The 26,375-nt window shown below is 42.2% G+C and overlaps 1 long non-coding RNA gene across 4 annotated transcripts; it reads left to right on the top strand.

The window, feature by feature from the left end:
• Nucleotides 1-12,886: 12,886 nt before the first annotated feature.
• On the top strand, nucleotides 12,887-26,196 carry LOC102007947. 4 transcript variants are annotated; one of them, XR_262199.2, is made up of 5 exons: nucleotides 12,887-13,087; nucleotides 13,998-14,238; nucleotides 18,347-18,492; nucleotides 23,420-23,683; nucleotides 24,433-26,196. It is a non-coding gene; the product is annotated as an uncharacterized LOC102007947 (long non-coding RNA). The 4 variants fall into 4 exon arrangements; XR_001235447.1 differs by having other exon boundaries at nucleotides 23,420-24,540; nucleotides 25,489-26,196; XR_001235448.1 differs by having other exon boundaries at nucleotides 14,031-14,238; nucleotides 23,420-26,196.
• The last annotated feature ends 179 nt before the right edge of the window (nucleotides 26,197-26,375 follow it).

Here is a 26,375-nt window from a genome sequence, read left to right as displayed (position 1 = left end):
AGGTGAGCAAGAGGGAGCTGAACCTGTGCGTGTGACAAACCCACTCTCGAGATAAGGAACCCACTCCCTGGTAACAACATTAACCAGCTCACAAGGGCAGATCGTTCACACCTGATCACCTCTCATTAAGCCCCACCTCTCAGCATTGGGTATTAAAATTCCAACACATGAATTTTGGGGGACATATTCAAGTCACAGCAGAGTCCTAAACCTTTGATACTTTCAGAATGTGACTTAATTTATACATGGTGTCTTTAGAAAGTTAATCAAATTAAAATGAGGTCATTAGGGTAAGATCTAATCCAATATGACTGGTGTCCTTATACAAAGTGGGGCTTTGGATACAGACACCCAAAGGAAGGACAGTGGGAAGGGTATAGAGAGAAGGCAGCTTTATATAAGCCATGGAAAAAGCTGCAGAACAGATGAATCCTCAGTTACCCCAAAGGAATCAATCATGCAGACACCTCGACCCCAGATTTCTAGCATCCATCACCACGAGGCAATACGTTTCTGTTGTTTGTGGTGCTTTGTTACGGCAGCCCTAGCAAGTTAATACGAAGGTCAGCAGATGCTTTTGTGACAGCCTGACCCCCAGCTCTCAGGATCTGCCACATCAGCAGCGCTGGAGACTTGGAGAGCCTTACTTGTTTCTAGTTCCTCCTCCTGAGCAACCGTGGTAAAGCCACAGCCAGTGGGCTGGGGAGAGTCTGTGTTGACAGATCTGTGTCATTTTCTGAGTCTGGAGCAGCTTCTACACAGATTTTCCCTGGAAATGGCCAGCTGTCCCAGTCAGTGAGTGGCTGAGAACTCCAGGCTTGCATCTGGAGTCTAGTCTAGTTCCAGATCAGTTAGGGACCCAGGTGTATGGGGCAAACCTACCTAGCTGGAGCCTCCAGTGCTTGAACTTGCTCAGGTCCTCCGGTCTGGCTGGACTGTGCAGATCAACATCCATGACCCCTGAGGCTTCCAGGCAGGAGGAGGATGGGTTAGGCCAATCTATTCCTACTTGCGGAAAACCAATTCAAAATGCAGGATGTACACTCCTGTTATTGTAAGACCACAAATAATTATTATGAGTACGTTTGTGTATATTTATAGTTTCATAAAGAAACACAGGTCAGGAAAAAAATGTAAAAATGATTACCAACAACAGAGAGAAATAAGCAGAGAAATCAGATGAAGGGAAAGAGGAGGCAGCAAGACTCCTCACCTATACTGTTTTAGAAGTTTGACTTCCAAATCATGTAAATAAACCATTAAAAATACAAGCAATGTATTCTAATGTAAAATCGTCTATCTATTGAAAAGGACCCCAGAATCTGATTTTTGCATAGGAAACACAGCCCTGGGTCATTTCTAACAGAAAAAATTACCTTGTTTTAAGTATGTATGCTACCCTGTGTGTAACAATGGTGACAGCTGATTTGTTCAGCATGAACGAGAGAGCTGCAGAACCGGTTGGTAGTAGGCCCATCATAGGCAGGAGCAAGGCAAGGAGGAGCATTTAGACCTTGGTCTCTTAGGCCGGTTTCCTGGGAAAGTGACCTGGCTCTGTCAGTGCCTCGGTGCTCCCCACTGCCCCATCTGTGTGTAACACCAGCTTAATTCCACCTGCTTGCTGTGCTCCGGAGCTTGTTATGAGGCTCAAACGTGAAGCACTTGGAGATCAGCCCTCTGCCTCCATATTGTTTTCAATTGCGCATGCGCTGCAGGCCATTGCAAAATGTACAAAGCCTAAATCGGGGGTAATCCACATTTAAGAATATTTGCATTTGTTTCTAGGCCTTGGGCTGGGCTCTGCTGGAGGTTGGATGGGAGTCTCCTTACTTCTCAACCCGCATTTGCACCAAGCATTTTGCCCAAGGCTGGAGGGACCCTTTAGGGAGGAGGGATGGAGGCCAAGGAGGCAGGGACCAGCTTCCGCTTAGGGACCAGAGCAGGAACTTGGTGCTGCGAACAAACGAAGTGCTTTAGGAATGCTGGGGGATGACTTAGAATTCAAGAACCACTGGACTCGTACACAGAATGAACCACGTGTGGAAGCTCACACCTGTAATCCCAGCACTCTGAGAGGCTGAGGCAGGAAGATTGCAAGTTTGAGCTTTGCCTGGGCAATTTAGCAAGAGCTTTGCCTGGGCTGGGCGGGGTTGCTGGAATGTAGTTCAGAGAGGGGGCCCTGGGTTCGACCCTTAGTACCACAAGAGAGAGACAGAGAGACAGAGACATTACTACTCAAAATTGAGGAAGAAACAAGAGAGGTTGTCAGACTTTCGAAAGAGCTTTCAACAATGAGAAAAGAAAAACAAGAAAGTAAACAGCACAATGTGTCTTAATCTGTCGGTATGTTTTCCTTTCATTTTTTTTTCCTTCTCTTAAAAAAAATATTTAGGATTTTGTCTCCCCAAAGCACAAATTTGGAAGGAAAAGCTGACATACTCTCCAGAGTTGTAAAACGTCTCGGCGCGGCTGCAACTGAGCTGAAGCGCCACGCTTCCACTCCCCGCAGCAAGCAGCCGGCCCAGCATGCTGCAGGGCTGCGGGGCCAGGAAGCCAGCGGGCTGCCCGGAGCAGCTGGGCGGCGGCGGGCGGCGGCTCCCGGCCAGGCGGCCCCTCCCAGCCCAGCCGTGCCGCGCGGCCCCTCCTAGAGCCACAGGGGAAAAGGAGGAGAGACCTACATTTAAAAAGGCAGGAACCTACCAACTACAAAGCTGCGAAAATGTAGAGGGAGAACTCCCATTTGTGAGGTCAAATCCAGGTCAAGAATTACCTAATCGTCCCTAAAACTCCCCTATTTCGGGGGTCGAGCCAGGCTGGCAACATCCCAAATCATTAACTCTAACTTCATTTTAGAAAAACTCACAACCCTACAACTGTGTCTCTCTCCCTCTCTCCCTCTCTCTCTTTTCTTTCTTGTCAGTCTGTGTCTGTCTTCTTTCTTTCTTTCTCTCTTTTTTACACCCTCCCATTCTCTCTTTCCTTTTTTGCTTTTGCCGGAGACAGTTTTTCTGCTGGCATTTGTTACTTCCTGTTTGTGACAGCGTTCCTTGACTGACTTCCTTTCGTGGGGGCCACATTGCCTGATTAGCATGTCCACTTAGATATGTGGAAAAGGAGTGTGTGTGTGTGTGTGTGTGTGTGTGTGTGTGTGTGTCAGACTGAAAGGGAAGCAGTTCAGGGTAATTTTTGTCATAAAATGCTCCTCATAGGTTCACATTCTTTCACTTATTTCCCACACCATCACTCAGCAATGCCACTGTGCCCAAATTACAGATAGCAAAACTGAGGCCTAAAAAAGAGCACATGAAGTGACCCAGGTCACTCAGGTGAAACAGCAAAGTCTGGCTCTCCGTTCCTAATTCTGAATCCAAATTTAAAGATCTTTTCACTTATTCAACCTTCACTGAAACCCTACATTTATTTGACAAAACTCTATTCAAGGAGGATTTATTTACTCAGGCTTTATTGCAGAGTGTATTCCTGAAATGTAAAGAAAGGGTTGAGTTGGGGCCTTCACTAGAGCACTGCAAGAGTTCTTGAGGGTTTCATCTTTTGGCAATTCCTTTGCCATCTTTCTACACGGATATCCCGAGACCAGCCTGGGCGGCCCTTGCCGCCCTGGACTCGCCGGTGCACTTCCAGAATCAGGCAGTAGGGGGAGTATGAGCGCTAGAGGAGGGAAGCTGTAACTCGGGCAGGAAACGTCTGAGCCCGTGTGTCCTTAGCGGGCCAGAATGAAAAACTAATTTTTCTTTTTCTTTTTCATTATTTTTCATGCCTGAATCCTTAGAACCTGTATATGCAGGCTTCCCTGCAAAGATTCATGCTTACTGATTTGCAGAGTGGGAAAGAAAAACAGCCTAAGGGATCTGTAGAAAAATATTACATATATCTGCTGGATCAGAGGAAGTAAAAGGCTCCAAACGGCTGTGGAGGAAGGATCCAGACCTCCTGTCCTCTGGCCTCTGTGGGGGAAGGAGGATACAGAGGCCAGGACGCTGAGCCATCCTGGGTCTAAGTATCACGGGTCCTCTGCTCAGAACCCGCCCGAGGAGATGGTGTTGTACAGCTCACAGCAAACTGCACATGGGGAAGACGGTTGTCTGCTTTTCCACTGTATCGCGGGCTTGTCACACAGTGCAGGCGGCTGGTTTGGCTCTCGGGTTCCTTCGTGCGCTGCTCACATGGGCAGAGCCTGCCAGCTTGTGCCTGCTGCACTGGACAAGGGCCTGGGAGTCAGATAAAAGAGAAAACCCCAAGCCCAGGGAGCCTGGGAAGGCGCTTGCGGAGCTCCCTAAGTTCTGGAGCAATGCAAGTGCGGCAGGTCACCTTGCTCTGCCTGTCACGTTCTTCCATTTTTCCCTTGTAAAGCAAAACTAGGCTCCGAAGCTGGGAAGGGAAAGTCTCAGAGGTGCAGCAGTGGAGATAGCCTGCAGGCTGGGTGGCAACAATTTCTTTCCCAGGGAAAGAGAAGCAAAAACTGATGTTTATCTACAGCTTGGATTCATCAATGACAACTGATTTTCTCTATCGGATGGTAGTTATTTACACAAAATATTGGTCTCAATCCCAAACACACATGAGATTTTTTACTCTAGTACCTATATTTCTGTTGTAGTTGTTGGCTAACATGTTGACTTCCTGGAGTGTCTTTCTAGATCAGTAGGAAGACATTAACCAAAGTTTCCTGTGGAAAGGAACGCGAAACATCTGGGCTCTCATGCTATTATGGAAGTAAAAACTTCTTCACAGTGGATAAGTTAGAAAGAAATAATCCGGGCAGTCAAGATGGTAATGGGAGAAGATAGTGACCCATTAGAATAGATGGATTAAATGGCAATAATCTTTGGGTCTCCATCCTTCATGGGCTTTTCCCTAATATAAAATGATATCTGTGTATCATCATGGAGATACCGGTATCTCTAATATAAATGTGACTGATACCATGACTTCCGTTGGCATATTATGAGGAGCTTAAATAATCTTTGGCATGTTTCTCACTTCCATAGCCAAGACCCCATCATCGAGTTTCCCTTACATTTGTGAACACTCTAACTCAAGTAGTTGATTTATGTAATTGCCGATGATGTTGTACCTTCTCTGAGCTCAGCACAGGATACAAAGATTAAGAGCTCTGGGATGACATGGCCGGGGAAGGGAGACCTCCCCCTTTACGGTACACGTGACAGGAAGGAGCGTTTGGAGTGCATGGAGGAAGGAAAGCTTTGCTCCGCCTGCTGGAGGCAGGGGTTGCAGCCCTGGTGAGGAAGTCAGGATTGAATCCTGGCTCCATCATTTACTGGCTGTGTGACTCTGGGAAAGTTTCCTAAACCCCCAAGTCACCATCTGTATGATACTGGGAGAATTACAGTGCCTTGTCAGGCAGTTTCCCAGGGAGGACTCCATGGGGGGCGCACGAAAGCCCTGGTGTGCGCTGGGATGGCGGCCATAGTGAAGGAGACAGAGACTTCCTTGAGGAGTTTGGGAGGAAACTGAGGGAAAGGTGGAGAAGCAAGAGCCTTCCAGGTGAGGTCCGGTGTTCTGTGTTGGAACAAGTCCTCCAGGTGACGCTAACGCACGTTAAAGTTTAAGAACCACTGAGTCATGGGCTGTGGATTTTAAGTAAAGGGAAACTATGCTTAGATTTGCATTTTTGAAGAGAACGCATTGGCGGCCAAGGGTTGGGAGGCGGAGAGGAAGAGAATGAAGGTGAGGAGCCCACCGGGTTCAAGGGAACAGTAAGTGATGGGGTTGAGCTTGGGGGGGATTTGTAAAGAGAAAGGTGCAAGCTGGGTCACAGGCGGAGGGGAAGGCGGTACACCAAAGACTGAAAGAGGTAGAGTTGACCAGACTTAGGGGCAGGGAAGAGGAAGAGAACAGGGTAGATCCAGAGTTCCTGGGCACACACAGGGCTTTTCATGCTCATGACTGCACAGTGCCTCTGTGGTCTTGCTGAGACACTTCAGCTACCCTCCCCCTCCCTTCTTCTGAAGCCTTTGAGGTGACCTCCAGGAGGTCTGGCTCCCCTCTGGAATGCAGTGTGCTCTGGAACCACACCCACCCCCTCCTCCTGACACCCCCCACAGCCCGGGGAGTCATTCTGCCACCCTGTCTCCTGCCACATGGGCGGATGAGTCACTCTCCCAGAACAGCTGGTGGCCAGTGTACTTCTCTCTTCTACAGTCTGGGAGCGCGTCCAGGCCTGGCCCATCCCCCGCTCCAGAAAACCACATTTCGACCTACCCCTTAACGCAAGCTCTCTGAGCCTCCGGCATCCGAGGATCTCTGCTCCAAAACTGTGCTCAGGTCACTGCTCTGTCTACACTGGAAAGCAGATCAAGAACTCATTATCACTTCATTATTGCTGTGCCTGCAGCGGGAATATTGCAGGAGGAACGGGAGTGAGGCATCTCTTTTCTCTCCCGCAGTTAGTGTTTCTCTAAGTGTGGCCCATGGACCACCTCTTGCACCAGCATCACTTGACGTTTTGGCAAAAATGCAGATTCCTGGGTTCCACCACAGAACTGCAGAATCATGCAGGAGAGGAAGACAGAGTTACAAACCAGCGACTCTGACTTTTGGCAAGCATCCTCTAGTTACTTTTAAATTACCTATTTAAAAGGGATAGTGATAGCACTAGAATTTCCATTTGGAACATTTTTTGGGGGGATTGGACGCAGCACCTTTGCATTGAACTACATCTGCCGCTTGGAGGACTGTATGTCAGACTGTACACTGTAGATTGCAAGGGATCAGTGTAGTTGCTGTCCTGTTCTTGTCTTGGAGGCATTGGGGCACCATGCAAATTAAGTACATGCACGTAAAACAAGTCCAGTGTAGCTGTTTAAAATAAATTAAGTGTATTCTCAGGGGCTGGGGATTTAGCTCAGCGGCACAGCACCTGCCTGGCAAGCGCAAGGTCGTGAGTTTGAGTCCCGGTACCAGAAAAAAAACAAAAATTAAAAACAAACAAACAAACACACAGTTGCGGTCTAGCTGGGCGTGGTGGTGCACGCCTGTAATCCCAGCACTTGGGAGGCTGAGGCAGGAGGATCGTTGTGAGTTTGAGACCAGCCTGGGCTACAAAGTGAGCTCAAGGCCAGCTTGAATTGCAAAGTGAGACATTGTCTCAAAAAGACAAAGAAAGAAAGAAAGAAATTAAAATAAATTAAATGTATTCTCATATTCAGAATAGTAGTGTTGGGTCAATGTTCCTCCTTTAAGAGGCAAATTAAATGTGCTCCCAAATTCCAAATGGTGGCATTGATTCACACTCATGAAATATTTTGTGGATTGCTTCTTTTGACTGCAGCAGTGCATGCCTCCTGAGTTAGGTGCTTTCTGGTCTTTCCCCTTATGCCCACTGACTGGCCGAGGTCAGCAAAGCAATCTGTACTGGCAGATATTTGATTGTGTGCAAAGTTAATTGAGTACCTGAGAGTATTACAAGCAGGCCTTGTCACCAAACTGCTTTCAACTCCAGGGAGCACCGAAAAGTGCGAGGAAGGAAGGAAGTGCAAGGGATTCTGAAGAACATGTTTGCCAGGGGTCTCTGGGTAACTGGATCTGTTTTACCCGTTCAGCAAGGATTCACTGAGGCCTGAGCAGAACGCAGAGCTAGGGGCTGCGAGATGAAAAGGTAGAAAAGGCTAGGTCCCCACCCTGCACACAGTGTGGTTGGCAAGTTGAGACCTGCACCTCAGCACTAAATAACAATGCAGGCAGTAAATGTTAATGAGTGGTTGGACATCAGAGAAGAGGGAGGGGAGGAGGGGATGGGGGAGGAGGAGATTGCCAGGCTGACAGGCAAGGAGAAGGAGTGCCAAAAGCTGCCCACAGAGTTTGCAAAAGATGGAGGACACACAGAGCAGGGCAGCGCTCCAGGTGGAGGCCTTGTGATTGACAGGCGCAGCTCAGCTCTGGGAAAAGGCAGCAGTCATGCAGGGGCAGCTAGCAGCTGGGTCTGCTGAGGCCTGGGCTGGGGCTGGAAGGGGTAAAGGTGATGTTCAGGTTTCATTTCTAAACATTCACATGTCAGGCACCACATGCCACACGTACTGACACTTTGTTTAAGTGTTACCACAACACCCAGGAGTTGGTATTTTCTCCTGCTCCCTTCTAACGCGAGGGGGTTGGGGCTCAGAGGGGTTTGCAAAGGAGCCCAAAGTCACACAGCTGGTACTCAGAAAGGCCAGGAAGGAAGCCAGGCCTCCCAAAAGTGTGTGCACTGCTCTTCACAGAAGAGACTTAGCAGAAGGTGTAGGAGAGGCCAGGCTCGCTCCTGCCCATGTGGCCCTGGAAGCTGTCTGACAGAGGCTGTGCTTCTGAGCTCACTCACATGGCCTGGGAGTGCAGGGGCAGCCAGTATTTCCTCATAGTCTTTCTGGCTTACGTTTGTATTTCTGATATCCTTGATATGTATTTCTTTAAAAAAAAAAATCTTACCTTCACTGTACTAAGTACACGTCGCACAATTCTGGTTAGATTTAAGATCAGCAGGTAACAGCCCCCTCAAGATGGAATTTTATTTTTGAATTTTTTTAAAGGTTAAAAGTTCATTCTCTCTTTAGGAAACCCAGAGACAGGCAGTTGAAATGTTGGGCGATGATGGCCCCACAAAATTTCACAGTGGTGCAGCCTTCATCTTGCTCTTCTGCCATTTATTATGCTGCCTCCTGGAACAAGAGGGCTGCATGAGCTTTAGCCATCACTTCCACACTCTAATCAGCAGGGAAATAAAGCAAGTAAGAAGGCATTGCTTTCTCAATTTAAGGGCTTTCCCTGCAGGTTGCTCACAGAATTTCCTTGGATAACCAATTGGCCAGAATTTGGTTAAATGGAACAACTAGCTTTAAGAATACTTGGAAAAAGCCAGGTGTGGTGGTGCACACCTATAATCCCAGCACTTAGGAGGCTGAGCCAGGAGGATCACCGTGAGCTTCAGGCAAGCTTGGGCCACATAGTAAGTTCAAGGACAACCTGGACTACATAGTGAGACTTTGTCTCAAAAACAAACAAACAAACAAAGAAAAGAAAAGATTCTTGGACAATGCAATCTTTATTTCAGGTAGTCATGAACCCAGAGCCCAGGTGAAAATTCACCACTAGAAAAGAAATAGGAAACAAATATGTAGGCATAATATGCACGGCACAGTTGGTGGCTACAGGATCGCGCCCCTCCACTTACCCCAACCTGAGGCAGCACCTCAGAGCCAACGTAAATCCCAGGGCTTATGTCAAGGTGGTCAAGATAAGAGAAGCAAAGACCGTTAAGCCCACCCAGGAAAATTCTAAAAATTCCAAACCAAAAAGCAGGTGCACTAGACCTCCGGTGTCCCCTGGAGTAACCTTCCTTTCACCGGAGCTCATTGAAAATTCATGCATGTGGACTGCACCTTGTACCGTACACACAACTGTGACAGAGAGAATTGTGGGAAAGGACATGTGCAGTAGACACAGCCGACCTGACTCAGCACCCTGTCAATCATTCTGCCAATCATGCTCTGGAAGACCCCCCCACCCCCCATGAGAGGTTCCTTAAAGCAGGCAGGACATTTAAACCCCTATACTCTAGGCACTTGTGCCATTTTCCTCTCACAGCGTGAACCTGCTCACCCTGGGTGTGCTTTTGCTTTAATAAACTTTGCCGCTGTTTCCTGTCTTGTGCTAATCCAATTCTTTGTTCTTCACACACAAGAACCTGGAAATCTGTCCCTGAACTCAGTAACCCATGGTAACAGGAAATGCGTACCAGTTTCTGCCATAACCCTTATTTGATGTTTATCATCACATAATCCTGGAATTGTGGCTGAAAGAGAACAGCTTGTCTAAAGTTGCATGAGCTGTGAGGGAGGGGATGGACCGGTGTTCCTCCGACTCCAAAGATGGCCCTGGATTGTACATCCATGCACCCCTAGGCCACGAGTACTTGTTTCCATTGTTTCCTCCTAGCTAAGATGTAAGCACAGTCTTGATACCTACACAGCATTCAGTGGAGAAATCATTAACTTAATTCAAAATAAGTGTAGCTAGGAAACCAAAGAAGAAAGAAGCCCCAAGGTAGGATGTAGAAAGCAGATTCAGTGTCACCAGATAGCTAATGCCCAGTCAGTCTGGGCTGGTAGAGCTCCGAGGATGTGCAGCCTCCACAGAAAGGGCACAAGGACCTCTCTGCCTCTCCTGGCCTTCTCCCAGCTGCCGAGAGCTGTGTTCATCAGCTGATGCTTCCACCAGCTCTGCTTTTGTGATGTTTGACTTTGATCTAGACTAGTACTCTGGCCTCCTCTCACTGCTGTTTTGTGCTGGGCAGCCAGCACTTCGCCCTTGGCCTTACCCCTGGCCCTGACTCATTGAATGCAGCTGCATCTAAAGATCTGTGTGTGAATCTGGGCTCCTAGAGGAGCACTCCACCAGCCCTGCCCAGGCCCTGGGGAGGCCTCTGCCTGGAAGCTAATTAGTAGAGCAAAGGCAAGGACACTCCCCAGCCTCAGTAATGCGCAAGACCCGTCAAAGCCCTTTCTCCTCTCAGGTTTCCCAGACTTCTTATTTCCCCAGGTGTTTTTGCAATTGCTTCAGGCTCCCTACGCTCCAGCCAAGGAAATGATTAACCAGGGACCCGACAATCTCTGCCCGTAGAGTAGCCCTGATCTCCGGAAGGCTGGCTCTCTGATACACTTGTTTCTGAATGATTTTCGCTCCTTCCCTCCCTCTGTCCCTCTCTCTCTCTCCCTCCCTTTCCTTTCTATCCCACTCCTCCCTCTCTCTCCTTCCTTCCCTCACTCTCTTTCCCTCCCATTCCATTCTCCCTCATTTGCTCTCTCTTTCCTTTGAGTTGCTGGGGGCTCAAACCCAGGCCCTCCTGCGCTCTGGCCAAATGCTCTAGCACCAAACCACACCCTGTCTCTCACTCGCTCTTGCTTTTGTGCAGTGTGGGTGGGAACCTTTCTGCCCACAGCATAGAATGAGTTGCAGGACCCATGATGAATCCGGCAGGAGCTCTTTCTTGGGGCATGTTTAGAGAGGGCTTCCAGGGGGACATGACCTCAGCGCCCGCTACCAAGTAGAAGAGGAGAGTCTGAAAACAAGACGATTTTGTTCTCTGGCTCCTCTGTGGGCCTTTTCCTGCATCTAGGAGTCACCACCCTTCTTCAAGGAAATAACAGCTACTTTGAGGTGAGCAAAGCCACCTCAAGATGACAGTGAGCTAGCTCTGGTTCTCTCAAACTTGCCTCCCTGGTTAGTTGGACAATTCATGGTTTGTTTGCCCAGAGAAAGGAATGATTTAGAGGTCTTCTGAAGCTGTTTTTTTTTTGTTGTTGTTTTTGTTTGTTCCTCTTTGAAGAAGTTTTAGGCGTCTGTGGAGAGGAAATGTTCTGGAATGAATGTTCTTCTACGTCTCCATTCTGGTCCTTTGGACTAGGAGAACTTGGCCTGGACTATCTACCTTCCAGACTTGCACAAATACCTTTATCTGGCCCAGCTCTGCAGAGCCCTAGATGTGAAGCAGGACAGCTCTGCCGATTTCCTCCTCCTCCCCCTCCCCCTGTGCACACAGGCGGTACCAGATTGAATGTCTGCCTGTCTGCTGTACTCAGAAGAATGGAGGCTTTGTTCTCCTGCTCTGTGTTGGAATGGCTTCCTCCCTCCTGCACTTGGGAAGATCCAGGATGCCCCTCTGAGATCTTGTTCATTTTCAGGTCTTCTAGTAGAATCCTGAACTCAGCAGGCAGAAGGGATGCCACCAATTGTCCAGCAGTGGGTGAATCATTTGCGCTTTATGAGAGAAGCCATGAGAAACAAAACAGAGCTAGTGTCTACTTTGTAGTTGTAGAGAGCCACAAGCTTGTGACGTAGCTACCAAGCCTGGCTTCTTTTTGGCTGATATTTCAAGATATGGTGAATTCCCACTTCCCATCCTGTAGCCCTGAAAAAAGTGTGTCAGGGTGGTAGGAGAATGAGCAACACATACTTTTTGCCCCTATCATTCAGGTAAACTTATTACTCCTCATTCTAAAATAATGATTAGAAAAGGTCTTTCAAACCATCACTTACTGATAGAACCAGACCCCACATAGGAGTTCATGTTGGGTCAGTAAAATCTAATTACACCAGTGAGCCACGATTATTCTAAGCACTTTTCTCCCCATTCAGCAGATCCTTATAATGCACTCTGTTGGAAATTCTTAAGATACCTAAGATCCGGTCATTACAATGGCTATACTTGCTAAGCAGGCCAGATGTGGCAAGCACTTTGCCTCCCCTCTGAGCAGCTGGAAGCCCCATTCTTATTACAAGCAAACTCAGGGTCAAAGAAGTTAGTAATTCATTCAAAGTCAAGGAGCTAGCCGGTTACAAAATGGAGAATTCAAATTCAGGTCTGGAAGCTAATTCTGGTTCCCTCTTCTCTGTGCTGCCTCTGGATTTTAGGTAGGGACATTTTCCAACCTGGTCTTGTCCAGGGGCAGTAACCAGACCCCTTACTGGCAACTGTTCGTTCACTAGATACCTGCAGGGGTAAAGACAGGTCTTCAGTGTCAGGGAGGTACAACTGCAGGAAACAACTACTGCAGGGCTGAGGAAACAAACAAAAGGTGTTGCACTTCTCAAGACTTAGAGATTCTCAGGATGGGCCCCAAAGAGCCGAAACTTGGGCCTCTGAAGAGTGAGTGGGTGCTGCTTGCTGATGCTGATGGCTTAGAGTTCAGATGCTGAGGCCTCCCCGGACCCTAAGAGGCCTGGTGCCCGCGTCCTAGAGAGTGATGCAATAAAGCTGCTCTTGGAGTGTCTGGGACAACTGCAGATCGGGTTCAGTTGCTGCCGTGGGTGGATATGGCCAAGTTAGGGTGAAGAAGTGTTTCCCAGTGACACTCACAGGGACAGGAAGCAGACAAGAAGGAGCAAGTCTCTGCTTCCTCCTTCAGTCTCCTGCCTCCTTCTAGCGCTCGTACTGACAGAGCCTAAAATATTACCAGCTGGTAAAACAAATATGGCTGCAAGACCTAACTACAGCACATCAAAACACGTTGAAGACAAAAGGATGGACACTGAACTGAAAGACAGCTAATTAATGACTGGCCCGGGAGGCAAGGTATGGAATAAGGCATAACAAAGCATAGAGGTGCTGTACAGCCTCTGGTGACTTGCACACTTGTTATGGTTTCTGTCTGTGTGTCCCCCCAAAGCCTCATGCGGTCATGGGGCAGGCTTTTAGAGTTTGATTGATTATGGGTGTGAGAGCTATACCCACCCTGGGGTGGATAGTTTGCATATGTAAGGGAGAGGAAAAGGGTGCTTGAGGCCATTCTGCCCTGGTGTGTGCTTGTTGCTTAGCTGTGTTCTGCCGCCATGAGCTGTAGCCCTCTGCCATGTGCCACTCTGCCTTGTAATCTGCCAAGTATGGACTAAAACCTCCACGAACTGTAAGCGAAATAAACCTTTCCTTCCTTAATTTTGGGCGTCAGGTATTTTGTCTCAGCAACGAGAGAAAAGTAACCAAGACAACACTGTAAGTACTACAGAACTGAGGAACTGCTTAACTGCTATGCAGAGGGCTTTCCCTATTGGGCTTGGATATTCTCAGGAACATGAACTATGTTCTCTTATACCTCTGTTCTCAAATAGGATGAAGAGTAGCCAGTGCTAAGTAAGAAATGGCTCTGCTGCTATAAGCTGTTATAAGGCTCTGTGTATTTTGTTACTGGAGTGGTAAGGTTTAATTCTGGACCCTGGAGGGTATTGTGTTCTTGACCCAGCCTCAGAAGTGTGGTGGATAAGAGGGGAAGGTAGTGTTTTTACTGGGAGTGAGGGCAGGTTATCACAGTCCTCACTATGAGAAGACAGTATGAGAGTCAGTCTGGGCAAGGCTCTTCCAGCCCTGGCAGGAAGAAGCATAGCTTCCTTATGGTGCTGTTTCTCCTCCTGTGTGATGATTGGTCCTGCTTGCAACACCAGAACCATCTCATCCTTGCTGGTTCCTGCCCCTCCCTTACATCTCACAGTAATAAGCCTTTGGAACATGTGTTCTCCTGAAGTCATGGACACAAACACTTCCGTAATCACGACACATCTTCAGAGATCCGGAACAGAGTCTGCACCCTGAAGTTCCTGGGAACTACCGTGGATACTGCATCAACTCCTGGGGCAGCCCACGTACCAGCTGTGTTGGAGTGCCGGGAGGAAACTCAGCTGTCTCCTGATTCAAGGCCTTCGTTTTACAGTTATCAAGGCTGAGACTCAGAGGTAAACTGGGATTACCTTCCCCAAACTCTGTAGCTGGTTAGCCAGTCCAGACCATGTTGCCCAATGCCCTGCTCCCCTTTTCTGCTGAACATGAATATTTCAGTAGAACTTACTTGATACAAAGCTTTTGTACATTGTCAGTGTCCTGAGTTGAATTAAATATCTTCTATAGGAAAATATTTGGGCATTGTGGATTAGTTTCACCTTAAAGGTTATATTTAGTTTAATATAATGTGACATTATATAACACCATGTAATATAATACTATTTTGTTCTAAATATGATAGATAAATAATGCACACAGATACATAGGTAAATATATATTAAGAGTAAAAGAAATAAACATATATATTCTAAAGCCCTTGAAACTAAGCTTCCCTGGCTGCTATTTTCAACTATAATTATTAAGTATAAAAGTGGCTTACTAAGGGTTTCTCTTTAGAGAGTCAACATAGATCCACAAGGAGTCAATATTTGGTGGTAGTTCCATCAGTATCCAAGGGCTGTTCTACCTTTTCATTCCACTTAAATTATAATTCTAGCAACCACGATGCTTGGCATCAAGACAGGCTGATGTGAGTGACAGAGGAATGTAAGGTCATCTGCAGCCCCTCAAGGCCCCAGAACAGCTGGTGAATATCACCTCCTCTCCTCCTTGCTCTTCCCCCTTGTTATCCAGCTCCCTCCTCACTCTACCGGCCTGGTCAAGTTTGACTATTGGGTTCACCTTGCCACTGTAAACACAGAGTCAGACAAACTCACCAACACTTCATGGAAAAGTCCTGGAATGGCAAAGCTGAATTAGGAGATTCATTCTTGTTCCTCTTGCAGATTTTCTTAAGCCTCTTGCCAGAATTCATTTCCACGTTTGTTTTTGCTTGACAGGTGTAGTTGTGGGATAATGGATATAGTAAGCTTACAAAAAAGACAGCAATTCCAGTTGCTCAATGATATTTGAATTGGCGCGTGCATGCGTGCGCGCGTGCGCGCACACACACACACACACACACACACAATCGTTGGGCTCTAGTCCAGTCTGTAAGTCAAGATGCTGAATTTTAATCTATCATTAATTTTCCAATTCTCTCTGGGAAAGAATTAAATAATACATAAGCAATATGTAAGTCTGGCACAGATAAAACAGAGAAAAAGAACTTATGCAGAATTAAATATAAGATAAGATGACAATTGAGAAAAACAAAATAAATTCCTCCCGCATCCTCTGGCACACTTTCCCTTCGCTTGGCATCTCCAGTGTTTTGTATCCACGAAAACAAATATATCTGTAGCTACCACGTGACTTGTGGAGAGGGGAAGTTAAAATTTTCTTATGATTATAAAAGTAATAAAATTTGCTGTAGAAATCTAGAAAGTACCAAAACAGAAGGAGGAAAATAAAGCATCCATAATTTTGTTATTTTTGATGTTTCTTTTTCCAGATCATTCCAAATATACATTTTATAAGAGGCTATTTTCCATTTTCATTAATAGAAACTATTTATAAATGCTGTATTTGAAAGCTTGTGTTTCGTTTAACTGTGTGGATGCCTCTAGTTTTTCTACATTGTTTTTATCTTTTTAACAACACAATATTTAAAAGAACTCTGACATGAAAATATTTGTGAAGATAGCTTTTTCTATATTAGGAAAGAGTCCCAGAATTGAGGATTTTGAATCACACAGTATAAACATTTCTAAGTTTCTCTCTATCTATTGCAAAATTTCTTTCCCAAAAGAGGGTTCTAATATCACAGTTCTTCTTCTGTCTATTTCATACATACTTATAACTTTTGAATGTTTTCCTTTTGTTGTATAACACTGATTTGATATAATTCTCAATGTATTCGTTTGGACATTAAGAAGGTCATGCATTTTAATTACATATGTCAGCCACAGAGCAAGGGTGATTCCTGTTTGCTTATTGCTTAATCCCTAATGTTTAGAATGCTTGCTGACATATTGGCATCCAATATATATTTTTACATGAATTTTAATATTATTTTGCCTTCTTAACTATTAGGAAATAATGTCTTTAAGGATAAGATATTTGAAAATGATAATACCCTAGGCTGGGAAGACTAAGAGTTTATAAATCTAATTATAAGAAGTAGTACACAAGTTATACTCCCACATTCACAAATTGGTGTCCCTTTCTAATTTCGGAAGATTTGTATATTCTTGAGGGTAGAATGATAGAAAAGGAGTCACAAAAGGGAGTTTTGTCTTGTTTTCTGTTTGTTTTGTGGTTCTAGGGATTGAACCCAAGGCCGTCACACTAAGTTACATCCGTAGGCCTTTTTTTTATATTTTATTTTGAGACAAGGTCTTGCTAAGTTGCTAAGTGCCCAGGCTGGGTTCAAATTTGCAATCTTCCTCCTTGGCCTCCCCGAGTGCTGGGATTTCAGGTCTGCACCTCCATGTCCAGCTACTGAAATGAGTTTTTATCTTGGCTTGACAAAGGGTTACCTGTATGACTTTGTATGTTTTCTGTTTTCCTGTCTCATGTATAAAACAAATCAAAATAAAACAAAAGATAGTGATTTATCTTTTTTTATCTTATGGAACCATTGGAGCACTATAATAGAAAATTTCTGGGTAATAATTAAAAATAAAGCCTTTAAAATGCAAAAAAAAGTCATATTTAAAAACAAGCCTAGAGCATTAGTATTTTTGTCTTAAAGCTCACTTTCCTTATTCATAAAAGGAGAGGGGGCTTGGACTACCATAACACCTAACGTATAATTAGTGCTGTTTTTTATTGAGTATTGGTTCTAGAAGTTACTTCTAATTTCTTGTTTTGACTCTATCAGTCTGAAATGCCATCTAGGTGAAAAAAAGTAAGGAAAGTGATTATGAAAAGTAATTGTTTCTTGAATAGTTGGAATGAAATTTGCTTACAAAGAACTAACTCAGAATAAAGTGTTTCTTCTAATTTTCTTCCCCAGAAAGCTTTTTTATTTAATGATACACAAATTATTTTATAATCTACCCACTGAAAAAATGTTCGTAATCTATTTTAAAGGAAGTAACCCCCAAAGAAGGGGCAAATTAATAGTGAAATCCTTATTTGTTGAATATTAAAAGAGTGAGTAGCAGTTTAAAAACAATTCAAATCCTCAGCAACAGGAGAATACAAGAGCATACTAAATTCATCGTAACAGTAACATGACCAAATGGTACCTCGCTAACAGTGGCAAATGTGGAATTTATGCCTTTGTAGGGAAATATGTACAAAGAATAGTGGTAAGTAAGAACCACAACACAGACACGCAGGCCTTACAGTCTTGTGAACATAGAACATATTTTAAAAGTGGGAAAAGAACTCATCATGAGAAAAACAAAGAAATGTGTGTGTTTATTAAGTTCCCATTTTCCCAAATGAAATCACTCAGTCATGTCACTTCTTTAAAGTAAAAAATAAATGTTTTGAGGTCATGTATCATTTTTGTTGTTTTTGTGTCGTTTTGATTTTGTCTTCAGCATTGTTTTGTTAGTCTTTTTAATTTTTAAAATTAAAAAAAAAATAAAGTAAAAAATATATTCCCATGATTTTGAAGCAGAGCTCCATAGTTTTATCCTGCAGCACGATGGCTTGAAAATGTGAGGAGTTACATAAATAAAACAAAGGAGTCTTTCCACAGAAGATGCATCTTCTGTCCAGGCTTGTCCATTGCTTGATTTTCTCCTTGACTAAACAGTGATTAATAGGCTGTATAAATATGCGCTAGGTATCTGCATTTGGTTGTGGAAAAAGAAATTATTTATAGTTGCCTGCAGCCAGTGTGTCTGTCTGGTATTTCTATGGGATTATCTACATCTCAAAGTGAAAAGGAAGAAGACAAAAAAGAACTAAGAAGAATCTGGGCAAGTATCTGTGCAGTCACCTTCTATACGGTAAAAGAAGAGATGGTATCTTTGCAGGTAGCCTGGAAAAGAGACGAAAATAAGAAACTGAAAATGGAAGATGAATTTCTGAACTTTGTGGGAGGAACCTTCACAAAAACCACAAAAAGTTGGCTTTTGACTAAGTTCCCAAAAGAAAAAGTCAGTTTCCTGTTTGCTTAGGGTTATATTTTAATAATTTCTTTTCATTTTTGGCCTTGCTTAGATAACTTTCAAGAACATATGGGGAAAGATTTGGCAGTACCCTTCATCCCTAAAGAATTGCAAAAGAACTGTGCAAAAGAAAATGGTTCAGAAAGCACTTCAGTCAATCTGAGACTGCACCCCATTAGATGTCAAGCTTCTCTGGAGGTAATTTACAATCTACAGCTCTAATACTCACAAAATAATGCTGAGCAGCACTTTACAAAACCTAGGACAGGAAGTGAAGGCTCCCAAGACAATGTCACACACACACACACACACACACACACACACACACACACACACGACAAACACTGTTATCTAAGGTTAAATCTAACCAGGCTAGTAATAGTGGTAGTCAATAATTGCACTTAGTGCTTTAAATGTTTTTTCTTATTTAATCCTAATATCATTAAATGATTAGGGCCAGGGATATAGCTCAGTGGCACAAACAAGCACCTGCCTACTAAGCACAAGGTCCTGAGTTTGATTCCTGGTACCAAAAAACCCCCTAACATCATTAAATGATTGAAAAATAAGGTAATCTGCTTAAGGTTCCCCACCAGCAGGCACTACAGCTAGGATTTGAACACAAGTCTGTCTGATTTCCAGAGCCTGAGGTTTTATCTAGTAGGATATACTGTCTAATCCTGATGTTGTACCGATAAATTTTGGTAAACAAAATTTTTACCAGAATTTTTTTTACTAGATATGTGTTAATGTATTATCACCTGAAATAATGAAATAGTGGTATGATATTACTTTCAGTAAATGTTTCCTGAGAGGACCCTTCAGTAGAGCGTTTTCGAAAGCAACTGACGTCACTACTTAGTCCACAGGTAACCTGAGGCTCTAAATTATGCAACAGTTGTCTTCTCAGCATCATGTGATTCATAAAACCATAGGTAAAAGAGACATGACACAAATTAGGAATACTAGGAACAAAAGAAGGAATACCTATAGAGAGCCCATGGATAGAAATAAAGGGAATACCTCAGGGAAATTTTTGCAATACATTTGAAAACTTATAATTCTAAAAATATTCTTAAGAAGTACAACTTTGCTGAACTGATGCAACATAGAATAGAAAATGTGAATAGACACATGTGTGTTAAGGAAATTGAATTTTTATCTAAAATACAAACACAGAGAAAGATCCACATCCAGGTAATTTTCTTTTTCATTTTTCTTTTTTTTATCTTTATGAATTTTTATTCTTTCACTGCTTATTGTTCCAATGTCTCCAAATAACTAAATCTGTAGCATTCTTTGTTATTAAATATAAGTAAAGAGCTTACAGGAGTTGACTGAAAAGAGAATAATCATTACAAATATTAATATTACTTTTTCAATATAGTTCTGGTTGTGTTCCAGTGAATGCTATTGATTATTTTTTATATTTTAGCTGTTAACAGTTTTATTGATGTATAATTAGCATATAATTAGTAGCACATACTTTAAAAGTTCAATTTGATAAGTTTTAACACATAAATATGACCATTAAACTACCACTATAATCAAGACAGTAAGCATTTTCATTACATTTTAAAAAAATTTTTTCCTCATGCTTGTTTGTAACCTTTTTCTCTTTTCTTCCCTTACTAATTTCCCTAGGACAGGAAATTATCCCCAAACCAAATTATTTTACATTTTTGTATTAATTAAGTTTATTGGTGCATTTTAAATATATATAATGATCATTTTCATTACAAGGGCTTTGTACCTGTACATGACTTAAACCAATTCATTTTTTTCCCCATTCCCTTACCCTCCCTTCAACCCACTTTTCCTCCTTATTTATGAAAGCTTTGTTTCCATTTTTCCTTCTTTTCTCATTTTTTTCTGTCTCCCTCCCCGTCCCCAGTTCCTTTCAAGTTACTATTTCATAATATCTAATATACATTCTGGTCCTTATTTACACTTTCAGTTTCTCACATTGGAGAAACAATGTGATATTTACACGTGTGTTTGATTTATTTTACTTAACAGTATGGTCTCAAAGTCCATCCATTTACCTAGAAATGTCTCAACTTTAACATTTTTTTTGTGCCAGCAACCTAACTCAGGGCCTCACAGTTGCCAGGCAGGTGCTGTGCTGCTGAGCTACATCCCTGACCCAAGTTTATCCTTTTTTATGTCTGAGTAGTACTCCATTATATTAAAAAATCACATCTTTATCCATTCATCAGTTGATGGGACTTTAGGCTACTTCTGACAAATTTTATTAAATATTTAAGGGCAAAATAACACTCATATTAGCTAAACTCTTTTCAAAAACTTGTTTTATGAGACCAACACACCTTGAAAAAAAACTATAAAAAGAAAATAAAAGAAAGAAAATAAAATTACTGACCAATATCCTTTATGATTATTATTATCAGAATATTGACAAAGTTAATTCAGTAATATATAGAAATAAACTATGATAAAGTTGTGTTAATCTCAAAAATGCAAGATGGATTTTAACCATTTTGCTCCCAGAGGGAAGTGGAGACATTTTATTTTGCTTTGTTTTTGTTTTTGTTTTTTTGTTATTTGAGGAATGGTTTCACTATATAGTCCAGGTTGTCCATGCACTCTCTATGTAGCCCAGGCTGGCCTGGTACTCTAAGTGGTCCTTCTGCCTCAGCTTCCCAAGTGCTGGCATTGCATGTATGTGCTAACACACCTAGTTTTAATCCATTTAAAATCACTGTAATTCACCATAATAACAGAGCAATTGGAAAAAAATCATTAATAGATGAGGTTAAAAAAAGTTTGACAAAGGTCATTGGCATTCATGGAAAAAATAACTGAAAAAATTAGTAACAAAAGTCAACTTTCAACCAGATGAAGGCATCCACAAAAGAATTTATAGTTTCATACCTGATGTTGAAGTACTAAAAACTTTCACCCAACATCAGCAACAATGCAAGAATATTTTATCTTAAAACTGAATAAACACATTCTGGAGTCTGAATTTAGGACAATTAGGTGACAAAAAGAAATAGGATACGTAAGGATCAGAAAGGAAAGAGTAAAACTTATAACATCTGTAGACAACTTGAATGTTCCCAATCACCTTAGAAACCTACAAAGCTAACAGATGAATTTAACAAAGTTGCAGGGACTTGCACTAGTAGGCAAAAATTTCTCATTTTATATTTCAAAAATGCACAAGTAAAAAGAAAAAATTTAGAATTGTATTTCCAATAATTTAAAATAATATATACTACATATACTCTTAGGAATAAATTTACTAAAAGACATGCAAGGTCTGTTTCGAAAAACTAAAAAAACTGAGCACAATTAAAGATCCAAATAAATGAAGAGATATACCATATTCATGAATTAAAACATTTATTTCAGTAAGACACCCATTTATCTCAAGTTATCAGTTGATACAGCTCAATTCTGATAGTACATGGAATTTTGCAAAATTAAGATATTTCTAAAATTTACATGGAAAATTTAAAAACCTTACTATATTAAAACATACTAGAAAAATAAATTTGAAAAACCCAGAGAATTTTAATTACCTAACTTTGAAATATCTTTTACTACGTTAATCAGTATAAACTGGATCTGGAATGCTCCCAAAGCCCACGTGTTAAAGGTTCATCCACAGCCCATGACACTATTGGGAAGTAGCAGAACCCTTAACAGTTGGATCCTCGTGGGAGGCTTTAGGTCATGGGGGTGTGGCCTTGAAGGAGCTTGAGGGATGCTGGTTTCTTCCTCTTTCTCTTTTTAATATCTCCGCCACAAAGTGAATAGTTTTGCTCTTCAATGCTGCTGCAATGATTGGCGTCCCAACACCTACCCCTAATACAAGCCTAAAAGCCATGGGTCTGTCATATTATGGACTGAGGTTTCCAAAACCATGAGCCAAAATAAACCTTTCCTCATTATAAATTGGTTACCTGGGGTATTTGTGACAGTAAGGGGAAGCTGACTAGCACAGTCATCAAGACAGTGTAGAGTACTAGGGCAAATAAATTAATGGAAAACAAGAGGGATCCCAGAAAATGACCAACATTTATCGGTTGATTTTTGAAAAAGATGCTAAACAATAAGAAAAGAAAAATATTTTCAATAAGCTGTTAGAAAAATTGAGAAAGGAAAAACTTTAAACTGCTGCCCATAAAAATATTTAAAAATGAATACTATAGGAGAGATTCCAAGGAAATAGTCACAACACACATATAACAAGGATTTGCATTCAAAATACATATGCAACTCTTTTGACTTAATAATGAGATAAGTAATCCAATTAAACAATGGGCCAAAAATTTGACTAGACCTTTAGCAAAAGAACATATATAAGTGGTAATATCTTTAGAAATTTTTCATAGTGGGAAACTAATAATTATGTAGCCAGCTCTAATTAGGGAATCTTGTTACTTAATATATCATAAGAATCAAGTTATAATTAAAGCATGACTTAAAAATAGTGCTAATCTTTGAGAATTTTAAACACTGTAACTGTTTTAATATACTGTATATGTGTCTGTTGTATATATACATGCTGAATGCTTTTTCCTCTATGCTTAATTTTTTATTGATTAGAAATAAGTAAAAAGTCAACTTTTATTGTAAGATTAGATTTTTTAAACTACATAGCAAATTAACTCTTCACAGCACTATTGTAATTTTTAGAGGGACCTCTTTTAATACTAAATAGTTCCAGGTTAATTAAAAGCAATATATATAATTCTTCTCACAAAGGAAATCATTTTTACTCACAAAATGAGTATGGTTTAACTAAAAGGTGATTACATTTGCAAAGCACTTTACCAAACGGGAGACATAAATGGTTGTTAATTAGAGTAAGGCATTGCTTAACAGTTTCTATGCTGCTCCTTTAGATCTTTAAATTTACTGCTTTCCAGTTAAACAGTTTACAGGAGAGAGTGTGGTTCAGCTCCTATTCTGCTAAAACACTCAGTGTGATTTGAAGGCAGAAAAGAGACAAGATAGACTAATAGGCCACTTTGTCTTTTAGCAAATGCAAGAACAGATGAATACTGTGTGAAACTAATCGTGTTTGAAAGGACTCCCCATTGCAGAACACTAAGTAATTTTTTTCTAACCTTTGCTCCCTTCTTCATGATAGGCAAGACCATCAGAGAGACATCAGAACATCCAAATGTCTTCTGACAGGTCCGCTGCTTGTAAGAAAAATGCCCAACCCTTCAACAATGGCAGTGAAGAACCTTTCCTTGAATTCTATCTGTGTGATTTTGCACTGATTCTAACTACACAAATGCTGGCCTGTTCCTTGAAGATGGGTGTGGCAGAAAGAAAATAATCTGGAGAAATACACGAAAATGTTTACAAATGAGTGTTCCAAGGGATGGAATAGGAGGTGGGGGAAGTGGTAAGAGCTGCAGTTTTGCCTCTGGGGGGTTGCAAATGCTTCTGTATGTCAGTGGCCTCCAAAAGGCTCCTGCCTCTGCCGCTCAACCAGGAGAAACTCACTCCCACATCAGTCTCCATCAGTACAAACACTACTGACAATTTAAGAAAATATAAGCTTCTCAGAATGTTAAAGCTGTATTTGCATAGTATCAAATAACCAGCCCACACTTTCTGAGCACCTTTTCTAAGCAAGGCATTGTAGAAAATTGATAGACACAAAGAAGGAAGAGTCACAAGAGGGAGTTTCTTCCTCAAGGAGTTTATACTCTGGAAGTGGGAACAGAGCCATGTAGGTGGTCTCCGTGGAGACCATTTGGGAACCCAAATACCTTAGTGCCTGAAAAACCAAGACGGAGCATAGACAAATGATTCATCACAGGAAGCAGTGGCAGGACAAAGTAAAATTGACCCCTCCTAGTCTGTTATATTCTACTCACAGGATAATTTACTCTATTAATGTAAAACGGAATATTGAACATAAGTTGTTTGAAAGGAAGTCACTGAGTACAGCATCCTAGAATAGGGGTGGGGGGGTGACTAAAATCACCTAGCTCAGCAATGCTGTAAAGGTCTATGGCTCTCCCTACGTTCCTCTGGGTGGATGAGGCGGAGAGGCCAGCAGGGCTGTGGCGGGGGTCCAGCCACCCCAACACTGTGACTCTGTTGTCCAAATTCCATCCTAACAGTGTGCCTGTGATTTATCTCTAGACTGTGGTTTCACCTAAGATGAGCTAAAGCAAAATATTTGTTCTGCTGAGAAAAAAAATAAGGAAGGAAGGAAACGAGGAAGAAAGAAAGGAAGGTGTGCCCATTAATGTAAGTTCCCATTTGGGAAACAAATGATTATGCTCTGTTTGCACAGAAAGGAAGAAAAGCAAGAAGGAAGGAGGGGATGCCACCCATCTAAGCCGTCTATCTTATTAGGTGTGAGAGGTTAAGCAATTAAGCCAAGGCTGAGCGTTTGCAAATCTCCTAATCAGGGCACTTTCAGATGTATCATGCTGATGCATTAACACTGGTTGCACACATGGGTTTCCCACCCAATAACCGCCCCTCCCCTCCCCTTGTTCCTCTGTCCCTTTCTTTCAGGAGAGCTTGTATTAATTACATAGGGGGTGTCCCTGTGTAACACAGAAAACTGCGTCCTCTCTAGAGCTAGCAGGGAATCTTAATCCACTAAAACTATGATGTAGTATTTTAAGACAAATAACATGCATTAATCCATTTTATCAATAAATACCTCATCATGCCATTTTGAACACAGTTAATAGCATCTAAATTAATATCCAGTCCATACACGAATTTTCCTGATTATCCCTCCCCCATTTTCTTAATACACACATTTTTTTATAATTGGCTGGATTGATCCAAAAGTGTTCAGACTTCTGCATCTGATTATCATACCTTGAGTCTCTGTTAGCCTAATGAATCTCCTCCTTTCTTTTTTCATGCCACTGTCTTTTTGGAAATATGAGATCATTTGCTCAATAGAATGTAATATCTCTCGATTTAGAGGGATTTCCCCTGTTGTTTGACTAGTTCTTCTATCCCTAATATTTCTTTAAACTGGTTGTGGATCTGGAGACTGAGGGAGATTCAGTTCCATATCATAATTGTGCAGGAATACTTTTTGAGAGGCATTAGGTAGTTATGTTGCATCACATTATGAGATACACATGGCAGATCCTCCTTTCAGTGAAGCTAAGCTTTATTAGTTGGTTACAGCCCATAACTTTTAAAGAAACTCCTTTCCTCTTTTATCAGCAGGAACTGGCTTCTGAGGACATTGCTGAAGTGAGTTGACTGCTTTATATGGTGGTACTTTTCGTGGCAAGGCCCCTAGGTATATTCTGGCTATTGAGATGGGGTGGACAGTTTGCTAGGAAACTGTGAAGTCCTTCCTCACCCTTACAGTGGGCCTAAGGAGAGGACTCTCTCTCCTCTGAATTTTGGATATTGCAGCACCAGGATATAACATCTGAATCACTACAGCCATCCTACAACCAGGAAGGACACTGAGGACAAGAGCCAAAGAACTATGTAGTTCAGGCTGGCCTTAAACTCACTAAGACAGAAAGAACCATGGGCGCTCATGGTACCACTGAGCATCTCAGTGAGCCAGGAGCTGGGCCTACCCTAACCCTCTTACCTGGGATAATCCATTGCTGTATTTCAGTGGTTTTTATTTGTTTTTCATGACATGGCACATAGATGATGCTATATGATAGGGTTTACGTGTCACACTGGCATAGGATTTTTATGGAAGTTCATATGATATAATGAAGATATGAAAAATAAAATGCAAATTATGAGGCAGTACACACAGTACTGAATTTGTACAGCATTCTAAATAAAAACATTTGTTGGGAACTTGGTCTTGCTTGCACGACCCTAATACTTTTAAGCCAGAGATTTTATGCTTGAAATGGCTACATGATGTTGCTAATAAAAATTTGTAACATTATCTTCAAATACTTGAGTGTAACTGTTAATAAGACACTTTGCAAAAGTAGAGAATAAAAAAATCTTAGATCATTAGAAAAAACTATTAAAAACACAATAATTGAAATTGTATTTGACAAGCTCAACACATGATTTTTCTCTCATTAATGACTGAATGCTGAAATTTCTTGTATTCATGTAAATGGACT

This window comes from Chinchilla lanigera, unplaced genomic scaffold, assembly GCF_000276665.1.
Source record: "Chinchilla lanigera isolate Chin_1 unplaced genomic scaffold, ChiLan1.0 scaffold00042, whole genome shotgun sequence".
NCBI classification, from domain to species: Eukaryota; Metazoa; Chordata; class Mammalia; order Rodentia; family Chinchillidae; genus Chinchilla; species Chinchilla lanigera.
The sequence above is the reverse complement of the archived record's forward strand: the minus strand, read 5'-3'. Positions and strand labels throughout refer to the sequence as shown.